The sequence below is a fragment of the Triticum urartu genome, chromosome 1A, assembly GCF_056163025.1.
Source record: "Triticum urartu cultivar PI428250 chromosome 1A, HENAU_Tu73, whole genome shotgun sequence".
In the NCBI taxonomy this organism is placed as follows: Eukaryota; Viridiplantae; Streptophyta; class Magnoliopsida; order Poales; family Poaceae; genus Triticum; species Triticum urartu.
In genome coordinates, this window is record NC_141873.1 from 324,787,768 (window position 1) to 324,799,949 (window position 12,182).

The window sequence follows — 12,182 nt, forward strand, 5'->3', positions numbered from 1 at the left end:
TCCCAATTCACAATTGCAGACACCTTCTCAGGATTCACGGCAATGCCCTTGGCAGAGATGATATGACCAAGATAAAGAACCTCATCGAGCCAAAATTCACACTTGGAGAACTTGGCGTAGAACTGATGTTCCCTCAGCTTATCGAGTACCAAATGCAAGTGCTTGGCATGATCTTCCTTGTTCTTCGAGAAAACCAGAATGTCGTCGAGATAGACCAAAACGAAGTCATTGGTGTAGGCGTTGAAAATGAAGTTCATCATGTGAGAGAATGTCGGAGGAGCGTTGACGAGACCGAAAGACATGACAGTGTATTCATATGAACCATAGCTTGTCATGAAAGCCGTCTTGGGAATATCTTGCTCACGGATTCGAATCTGATGATAACCCATACGGAGATCAAGCTTGGAGAATACTTGGGCACCTTTGAGTTGTTCAAACAGCTCGTTGATGTTGGGAAGTGGGTATTTGTTCTTGATAGTCTTCTTGTTCAATGGACGGTAATCAACACAAAGTCGGTCCGTTCCATCCTTCTTCTTCACAAAAAGAACACCACAACCCCACGGAGAAGAACTAGGCTGTATGAGACCCATTTTCTCTTGAATATTGAGTTGCTTCTTCAGCTCCTTCAACTCTTCAGGTCCGAGCTTATAAGGACGCTTGCACACAGGTTCCGTGCCAGGCTCAAGATCAATAACGAATTCAACTGGCCGATGCGGAGGCATTCCTGGAAGCTCTTCTGGAAACACGTCTTGATATTCGCAAACGATTGGAATTTGCGAGATGGCATCCAATTCACCCTTCTCATTGAGAGAAAACAGACGGATGGTATTATCTCGAGCGGCAAAGACAATTACATCCTCAGACGAATGAGTCAATTGAATCTGCCTGGCTGCACAATCAAGCTGAGCCTTGTGCTTAGAAAGCCAATCCATTCCGAGAATAAGATCAATATCCGAGTTGCCAAGAACCACCGGAGAAGAGAGAAACTTGTAATCGCCCAACGTGATAGAGATATTGGGAGCAACCAAACTAGAAGTCAAAAGCTTGCCGGGAGAAACAACTTGCATGACTTTGGGCATGATCTCAGTATCAACATTGTTCTTCGATGCAAAAGGGCATGACAAAAAGGAATGCGATGCACCAGTGTCAAAAAGAACTTTAGCTGGAATATCGTTAACAAGAAGGTTACCCATGATCACATCTGATGAGTCCTCTGCTTGTGCTGCATTCATCAAGTTGACCTTGGCGTGCTTGGGGTTATGCTTGACCATAGCTGTACTTGCTGATCTGACAGGAGGAGGAGGAGGAAGACACCTCTGGTTGAAACACTTGTTGGCATAGTGACCTTTCTGTTGGCACTTGTTGCACGTGACGTCTGAAAGCGGACGGTGATACGGAGAACTCGATCTTGGAGCTTGAGACGAAGTCTTGTTCTGAAAGCCAGGGTTGGGTGGGTGGGAAGATCCACTGCCACCTTTGCTCTTCTGCTGATACGGCTGACGGAACGGAGGAGGAGGAAGCAAATACTTCTGCTGCTTGGCCACTTGAGTAGAGGAAGAAGGAGTAACATCTCTGACTTGCTTCTTGGAAGCATCACACCTCAACTGAGCAGCCTCTTGCTTCAGTGCCATGTTGTAGAACTCATCGTATCTCAAGGGCTCAAAGAGAACAAGAGCTAGCTGAATTTCTTCTCTGAGACCACCCCTGAACTGATATATCATGCTCTTCTCATCAGGGACGTCCTGCTTAGCAAAGCGGGTGAGCTTCTGAAACAACTTGTTGTAGTCATAGACAGACAAAGAGCCTTGCTTTAGGTTGCGGAATTCCTCACGCTTGCTTTCAACCACGCTCTGGGGAATATGATGAGCTCGTAAATCTTGACGGAATTCATCCCAAGTGATAACACGTCCAACTCTGGAATCCTTGTACTGCTGGAACCATTCTGCAGCCTGATCTTTGATTTGGAAGGAAGCGAACTTGACAAAGTCCTCAGGCCTGACGTTACTGCACTCGAAATGCTTGCACAGATCCACAAGCCAATCGTCAGCATCGGTTGCCTCAACACAATTGCTGAAAGTCTTTGGCCTGTTAGCAAGGAACTGGTTGAGTGTAGCAAAGTGATTCTGATTGTTGCCTTGGTTCCCTTGGTTGCCTTGATTGCGCTCTTGAAGAATTTGCATGATCAATTGTGTGTTTGCATTGGTTGCGGCCATCACAGCTTTCCATGCCTCCGGAGGAGGGGGAGGTGGTGGCGGATCAGGATTCGGAGTCATGCGCGTTGGAGGAGCCATCCTGAAGAGGTTGACCACCATTAGCACATTGATAGACAAATATTGAAGCTGAATCCAATGGAATGAAAATTGCGACATATAGTCTTCACATCCGAACAAAATGAACGAATGCATTCCTCTTGAAATGGTCACATATCCATAAATTGAGAAGCCACGTAGAATTAAGGTAGAGAAATAAATCAACAAGGTACGGATCAAGAACGAATAATCGGTAAGAAATCCCAATCTCAAACCAATATCCATGGAAGAAGAGCTAGAGCTACAAGAATTCCCACCTATGAAACTCCTGAACCTTTCCGGTTATGCAATCAGGTGTTGGGGATACAGGGGAAGCATAATATCTCACCCAAATCTAGCAAATCCTACATCCAGCTGTATCCATCCTTCAACACATAACCAAGAAAAACTTCGGAAACCATCTACCACAACCTTCGAAAAGCATTCGTTATACAAGTTATGGCGATACTCCCGAACTCCCGCCCCAGTACTGGGTGACGTCGAGGTTATCTCACCAACGAACTGCATAAAAGAGATTTTCAATGTCGGCGTACTAAACTCAGGTATTCCAGAACTGCAACGATAAAATTATGACGACAACACCTCAGAGCTCAACTCCCCGGGACACCTCCACAAAATCCCTGACAGGAGGCACCAAGACAATGTTCTCATCATAAAACCATCGGAACGATTCCAAGGTACCCACGTGATCCTAAAAAAATTTAGTGAAATTTGAGAAGAGAAGAGTCAAAACTCTATGTCAGGATGCCTTACCAGAGCGATGAGGAGACTGGGAAGTAAAAAGAATTCCTAAACTCTCGGATATATAATTCCTAAATGACTCAAAACATTTTTCTAGACACAACTCGGCCGCTAAAAACGATCAAGCAATGGGGCTCCTAAGGTCGGGGAAGGCTCTGATTACCAACTTGTAACACCCTCGATACGACTATAGCTCCCACGTGTCGAGGCACGACTTAGAGGCATAATCGCATTGAAGGCATATGTCGCAAGTTAGGCAATCTTCACAACATCCCATGTAATATAAATCACAAAGGGGAGATAACATAGTTGGCTTACACTCGCCACGTCAATCAAGTACATAAATAACATTACATCATCCAAACACTCAAGGCCCGACTACGGCGCCAAAATAAAAGATAACCCAACATGCGACACGGTCCCGATCACCCCCAACTGGGCACCACTACTGATCATCAGGGAAGGAAACATAGTAACGTTGAGAGTCTTCGTCGAACTCCCACTTGAGCTCAAGCGCGTCACCTGGAGCGGAAACATCAGGCCCTGCATCTAGTGTAATAGTAATCTGTGAGCCACAGGGACTCAGCAATCTCGCACCCTCGCGATCAAGACTATTTAAGCTTATAGGTAAGGCAAGGTAAAATATGTGGAGCTGCAGCAAGCGACTAGCAAATATGGTGGCTAACTTATTCGCAAAAGAGAGCGAGAAGAGAAGGCAAAGCGCGAGTGAGAAACTAGAGAGCAAGCTGCGCAAACATTACTCCAACACCGTGTCCACTTCCCGGACTCCGCCAAGAAGAGGCCATCACGGTAACACACTCAGTTGATTCATTTTAATTAAGTTATGGTTCAAGTTATCTACAACCGGACATTAACAAATTCCCATCTGCCCATAACCGCGGGCACGACTTTCGAAAGTTCAAATCCCTGCAGGGGAGTCCCAACTTAGCCCATGACAAGCTCTCACGGTCAACGAAGGAATAGACCTCCTCCCAAGACGTTCCGATCAGACTCGGTAGCTCGGTTCTTCAAGACACTTCGACAGGTTAAAACAAGACCAGCAACACCGCCTGAATGTGCCGACAAATCCCGATAGGAGCTGCACATATCTCGTTCTCAGGGCACACTCAGATGAGACATCCTACGAGTAAAACCAACCCTCAAGTTGCCCCGAGGTGGCCCCGCAGTCTACTCAGTCGGACCAACACTCAGAGGAGCACTGGCCCGGGGGGGTTAAAATAAGATGACCCTCGGGCTTTGGAAACCCAAGGGAAAAAGAGGCTAGGTGGAAAATGGTAAAACCAAGGTTGGGCATTGCTGGAAAAGCTTTAATCAAGGCGAACTATCAAGGGGTTCCCATTATAACCCAACCGCGTAAGGAACGCAAAATCCGGGAACATAACACGATATGACGGAAACTAGGGCGGCAAGAGTGGAACAAAACACTAGGCGAGAGGCCGAGCCTTCCACCCTTTACCAAGTATATAGATGCATTAATATAACATGGCAATATAATGATATCCCAACAAGTAAATAAATGTTCCAACAAGGAACGGCCTCCAATCTTCACCTGCAACTAGCAACGCTATAAGAGGGGCTGAGCAAAGCGGTAACATAGCCAATCAAGGTTTGCTAGGAAATGGTGGGTTAGAGGTTTGACATGGCAATTTGGGAGGCTTGAAAGAAAATGGTAGGCATCGTAGCATTGGCATAGCAAAAGAGCGAGCAAACTAGCATAGCAAAGATAGTAGTGATTTCGAGGGTATGATCATCTTGCCTGCACAGTTGTCAGAGTTGACTGGATCCTCGAAAGCAAACTCAACGGGCTCCTCGTTAGCGAACTCGTCTCCCAGCTCTACCCAAACAAGACAAACAAGCAACAAGGACACAATCAACCACGTGCAAGGATCAAACAATATGATGCAAACATGGTATGCTATGCGGGATGCGATGCGGGATGCATATGCAAGATTTGATAAGGAAAGCATGAACCTGGCCTCAACTTGGGAATCCAAGTGTTCCACTGGAAAGATGAGATGAAATCGCTTGAAAACGATATAAAGAACGCCGGAATCGGAGTTACGGTTTGGAAATGGCAAGCGATTCAAAAATGACACCGGTCTACGATTTACAGCAAGTAGCCATCTAAATGCAATGAGATGAACATGCTACAGCACCCAAACATGACAACAAAATACATGTCAGGGATGCATTCAAGATGCTTAACAAAAGTCTAGCACTGAGCTACGGCCAATTCATCCATTAACAAGTTCAAACAAGCATGGCACTCAAGCTAGGCTGCTCCATAATTGCAAACAAAGACATGGATGGATAGAGCACTACAAGATTAACAAAACATCCTTACTGATCATCCTCAAAAGAGGCACGGATCACTAGGAAACAACATGAACATATGGCATCATGAGAAAAACAGATCAAGGACTTAGTGGAAATGCTAAGTCCCTGAAAACAGAATTACCAAGTGCACCACTTTGCAAGCTCGTGCTAGTCACCACACACATCACAAAATACATGGATTGCACCTCTGGAAAGATGGCAAAACCCTTAACAAAACATATGTAGAACTCATGGGCATATCATGCACACATTAATCATGGCAAAAATGACAAAAAGCTAAATGGAGTAGTAGATCTGACAATTAACTCAAGTAGCCCTCTTCTAACAGCATTTCAGGCATTAAGATAAACTCAAATGAAAATGATGCAACGGAATGAAATGATGTACTCTCTGAGATGAACATTTTGATATGCTATATGTCCAAATCGGAGCTACCGATGCAAAGTTACAAGGCTATGAACAGGAGCACATGGATCAGGAAATCTCCGGGACTTAGAAGAAAATTCAACCTCCGGATCTAGGGTTTACACGAGCCCCGAGGTTCGCTGGGATCTCGCCGGCGTCGTTGGCCGGGGCGGCGGCCGGAGCGGGAGGAAGAGGCCGGGGCAGCGGAGAGGAGGCGAGGGGCGGCGTCGGCGGGGCGGTGGAGCAGCGGCGGCCGGCGACGAGGCGAGGTGGTGGCGCACGGTGGCGGCGGAGCGGCGCCGGGCGGCGGCGGCTCGCGGCGGAGGCGGCGGGGCCGGCGAACGGGGCGAGGAGGCAGGCGGTTTCGGGCGGCGGCGCGGGGAGATGGGCCGCGGGGGCCGGCTCCGGGCTCCTGCGGGCCGCGGTGGTGGGCGACGGCGGCGGCCACGTGGCATGCCCGGAGTGGCTGCGGGCGGCGGCGCGCAGGTCGGACACGTCCGACTCGGTGCGGACATTGTCCGGCGGCGCGAGGAGGAGCGGATCTAGGTTTTTTGACGAGGGGGATCCGAAATTTCGGGGAGAGACCTATTTATAGGCATAGAGGGAGCTAGGAGAGTCCAAATGAGGTGCGGTTTTCGGCCACGCGATCGTGATCGAACGATCTAGATGATGGAGCAGGTTTACGTGGGTTTTGGGACAAATTGGAGGGGTGTTGGGCTGCAACACACACGAGGCCTTTTCGGTCCCTCGGTTAACCGTTGGAGTATCAAACGAAGTCCAAATGATACGAAACTTGACAGGCGGTCTACCAGTAGTAAACCAAGGCCGCTTGGCAAGTCTCGGCCCAATCCGGAAATGTTTAATCCCCACACACGAAAGAAAGGTAGAAATGACCACCGGAGGAGAACGAAGCGCCGAAATGCAAAACGGACAACGGGGAAAAAGCTTGAATGCATGAGACGAACACGTATGCAAATGCAATGCACATGATGACATGATATGAGATGCATGACAACGATAACAACACACGGAGACAAAGACCCGAACCCGAGAAAATATAATAACTTAAAGCCGGAAACGGCAAGAGTTGGAGTACAAATTGGGAAAGTTACATCCGGGGTGTTACATTCCTACTCCAAGTTTGAAGCATCAATGATGTTCAATTCACCTCTCAAATGGCAAAAGACTTTCTCATCAAGCGGTTTGGTGAATATATCTGCCAATTGCTTATCGGTACGAACATGCTTAAGATCAATGTCCCCTTTAGCAACATGATCTCGAATGAAATGATGACGAACTTCAATATGCTTAGTTCGAGAATGTTGCACGGGATTATGAGCAATCTTAATAGCACTCTCATTGTCACAAAGCAATGGAACATGTTTCACATTGATCCCATAATCTTTAAGAGTTTGGGTCATCCAAAGTAGTTGAGCACAACATGAACTGGCGGCAATGTATTCCGCTTCGGCGGTGGATAAGGATACCGAGTTTTGTTTCTTGGAAGACCAAGACACAAGATATCTACCAAGAAATTGACAAGTACCCGAAGTGGACTTTCTATCAACCTTGTCTCCGGCATAGTCCGAGTCAGAATAGCCAACAAGATCAAAAGGCGACCTCTTAGGATACCAAATGCCAAAATTTGTTGTATGTATTAAGTATCTCACTATCCTTTTCACATCCTTAAGATGACATTCTTTGGGGGCCGCTTGATATCATACACACATGAACACACTTAGCATAATATCGGGAGGAGAGGCACATAGATATAACAATGAACCGATCATAGAGCGGTAAACTTTTTGATCAACCGGTTCACCGTCCTTAGTCAAGTCAAGATGTCCACTAGTAGGCATGGGAGTATTCATACCTTTGCTTTCTTGCATGTTGAACTTCTTGAATAGTCCTTGGTGTACTTTGTTTGAGAGAAAAAGGTGCCTTCCTTAGTTTTCTTGATTTGCAAACCAAGAAAGAACTTGAGTTCACTCGTCATAGACATCTTAAACTTATCTGACATTAGCTTTCCAAACTTCTCACTAAAATGAGGGTTAGTTGAGCCAAAAATGATATCATCAACATAAATTTGGCACACAAATAACTCACCATTAACCCTTTTAGTAAAAAGAGTAGAATCTATTTTTCCAATTTCAAAGCCTTTTTCAATAAGGAACTTGGTCAAGCATTTGTACCAAGCTCTAGGAGCTTGTTTAAGACCATAAAGGGCTTTGTGAAGTTTGTAAACATGATCGGGTTTCTTAGGATTGACAAAGCCGGGAGGTTGTTTAACATATACTTCCTCCTCAATTTCACCGTTTAGAAAAGAACTTTTAATGTCCATTTGGTATAAAGTGATATCATGGTGATTAGAATAGGCAAGTAAGATGCGGATGGACTCAAGTCTAGCAACATGGGCATATGTCTCACCGTAGTCCATACCTTCGACTTGAGTGTAGCCTTGGGCGACTAGACGAGCTTTGTTGCGGACGACTTGACCATCTTCATCTTGCTTGTTGCGAAACACCCATTTGGTACCAATGATGTTGTGGTTGTTGTCGGGCTTCTCAACCAATGTCCAAACTTGATTTCTCTCAAAGTTGTGTAGCTCTTCATGCATGGCATTTATCCAATCTGGATGTTCCAATGCTTCTTCAACCTTCATAGGTCAATGCTAGAGATGAATGAATAATGTTCACAAAAGTTAGCCAAACGAGTTTTAGAGCGAGTGATTCTACCGGTTTGGATATCATTGTAGATTTGCTCGACGGGATGATCTTTGGCGACTCTTGCTCGAACTCGTGGAAGCTTTTGCTTGGGTCGGGGTGGAACATCTTCTTCTTCTTCTTCTTGGCCTTCTTCATTGTTGACATTGTCGTTCTCTTGTCGTGGTGGAGAAGGAGGTTCATGAGGTTCATCTTGGTGTACGTCCTTGTTTTCTTCATCTTGGTGTACGTCCTCGTTTTCTTCATCTTGGTGTACGTCCTCATTTTCTTCATCTTGGTGTGTCCCACTCGTGGATGCTTCCAAGTCAACTCTTGGTTCACCTTGTCGTGAGGTGGAAGCTTCCACTTGGATGGACGAGGTACTCTCCTTCACCTCCATTGGACGAATCTTGCCGATAGACAAATATTGAATTGCTTCTGAAGGGTCTTTGTCTCCTACATCAATTGGCAATTTCTCTACTTGCGAGCCGTTAGATTCATCAAACTTCACATCTACCGTCTCTTCAACCTTTCGGGTGAAATTGTTGTAGACCCGGTAAGTGTGAGAGTTTGAGCCATAACCAAGTAGGAAACCTTCATGAGATTTAGGAGCAAATTTAGAATGATGATGCTTATCAAGACTGTAGCACTTTGAGCCGAATACTCGGAAGTATCCAACTTGGGGTTTGTTTTGTTACTGGTGAGGAGCTCGTAGGACGTCTTGGCGAGTAGCTTGTGAAGATACAAGCGATTTGTTGCATGACAGGTTGTCTCAACCGCTTCCGCCCAAAAGTGTTTTGGAGTCTTGTACTCATCAAGCATCATTCTAGCCATCTCAATAAGAGTTCGGTTCTTCCTCTCAACAACTCCATTTTTTAGGCGTGTACGTAGCCGAGAACTCATGTGAGATCCCTTCTTCGCCAAGAAAGGTATCCACATTTGCGTTCTTGAACTCCGTTCCATTGTCGCTGCGAACCTTCTTGATCTTCACTTCAAATTGATTTTGGGCCTTCCTAGCAAAGTTCTTGAAGATATTTTGGACATGTGATTTATCATCAAGAAAGAACACCCACGTAAATCTTGAAAAATCATCAACTATAACCAAACCAAATGAGTTACCACCGAGACTTTTATAGGCATTGGGACCAAAAAGATCCATATGAAGTAGCTCGAGCGGTCTTCTCGTGGTCATAATGTTCTTCACGGGGTGACTTCCTCCAACTTGTTTTCCTGCTTGACAAGCACTATAAAGTCTATACTTGTCAAATATAACATCTTTTACTCCAAGGATATGATCACCTTTAATAAGCTTATCAAGATTTCGCATGCCCACATGACCTAGCCTTCTATGCCACAACCAGCCTTTAGATGATTTAGCAATTAAGCAAGTTCTAGGTTGAGCCTTTTTAGTCAAATCAACAACGTAAAGATCACCTCTACGTATAGCGGTAAACACCATTTTATGGTTATCTCTATGAAACACTTGGTAATCTACTTCAGTAAATAGGACATTGAAACCAAAGTCAGCAAGTCTAGATACGGAAAGTAAATTGTAGCCAAGAGATTCAACGAGCATAACATTTTGTATGGAGCTATCATGTGAGATGGACACCTTACCAAGGCAAACCACCTCACCCTTTGAGTTATCACCGAAAGTGACATACTTTCGAGGGCCGTTGTTTTCAGCAAGCTCACGAAACATATCTTTGTATCTGGTCATACGATCAGTACATCCACTATCAAGGACCCATTCCTTTCCTCCAGCCATGTAGCCGCGAAGATTAGCCATAAGACCAAAGTATCTCATCACATCATCAAGATCATAGTCACTATCATCATCCTCATCATGGTATCCATGTTCAACATCGTCATGTGATGGATCAACTCCTAGAGAGGGTAATTCATTAGAGGTATGACCGTAACAATGTACATCTCCATGGATTCTAATGACTTCGGAAATGATATTGCTAATAATTCCAACATCTCCTTTTGCACTCGTAAGATGTGTAAGCTCAAATAAGCAATCACCAAACTTGGGATCATTAGAACATCTTACTCAACGCAATAGACTTATGAAGAATCTCATCTAGAGTTTTCAAGGAATAATTTGGGAATCGTTCCTCAAGATATCTCCATAAGGTGTAGGCACAATCAAAAGTAGGCAAGCTAGCAAGCAAGTTTCTAGGCAAACCTATAGTGATTAAATTGACCGTTCTAAGATTACGGGTCATGTCAATAGACTCATCAAGGGTAGGATGCAAAGGATCAACAATGCGAGCACAAGGAGTAGTAATGTACTTGGTCAAATGATATATATTGAAGATCTCAAGCATCTCATTTTTTCACTCATGAAAAAACTCTCCATCAAGAATAGGCACTCTACGTCTAAGACTCCCCAACATAGACTCATCCATCTTCCTCCAAAGGTGTTTAAATCAAAGCAATGAAGACCAATGCTCTCATACCAATTGTAGGATCGAGAAGAGGTGTCTAGAGGGGGGTGAATAGACTCTTAGCAAGAAAGTTGCAGTTTTTAATTTCTTTAAGTTGAAGTGGAGTTTTGACACAAGTTTGAACATTCATAATACATATAAAGCAAGCATGACAAAAGTATATGAGCAGCGGAAAGTAAATCATGCAATGTAACATCCTGATTTTTTTCGAGAGCTCAATTTTTTTTTCTAAGCCAAGGGATGTTGCAACGTAATATTTAATTGTATATTTCGGAGATTGCTCAAATTAATACCAAGTTGTTTGGAATTAATTTGGCACATTCCAGGTGGAAAATATTTTCTGTAATTACCTGAGTCGATTTTTCCGTTTGTAGTATTTCATTTAAATTCTTCTTGCCTATTTTGTTACTTGGACTTCTTGGATTCTTGAAGACTTTTAAGTTGTATTTTGTTTTTGTTACTTGTAGCAATCCTAATAAAAGAAATCAATATTATTTTATATTGATTTTCTTTTCTTCTCTACCCTTTCATTTCTCTTTCTTTATTGGTCCTTGAACCAATACGTGCATCCTAGCCTAGCCATTGTTGGCCTATTGCACGTATGCACTGAAATTGGTCACACACATTCACGTATGCACTGGGCCATCTCTTCTCTATATATTTTGTTCTTCTTCTTTCTAAGTGTCCAGCCACCAAAGAAACTTGGCCCAAGGCCCAGCCAGCAGGTCAGCGGCCCAGCCGAGCGAGCGAGCGGACGGCTCGGCTCTCCTCCTTCCTCCCGCACGCACATGCATGTAACTATACACTTATACACAAAAGAAACGACATGGCTGTTGCCTCTTCTTTTCCCTTCAAATCCCATCAATCCCTTCACTGTTTCCATTCGTCATCAACACAAGAATTACTCCCCACTCAACGACGAGTCCGTTCAGTCTAATGGCTCCACTCATGGTGGACTTATTATCATCCGAGTAATTGATGAAGTTATTGGCTCAACAATGGCATTCACCTCCTGATCTCCCTCCTCCGGCTATAATTCGGCAGACCCTTCGCGTCACAGCATGCGTCCAGAGGTCCTCTATAAAAGCCCCATCTTCCCATCCTCCAATTCCTTTCCAATCACTCGTAATCCACCCCGCAATACAGCCCCATCTCTACTGTTCTTCGACTACCATCGCCTAAGGTGAGAATCCTAGTCCAATTCCTCCCACCAA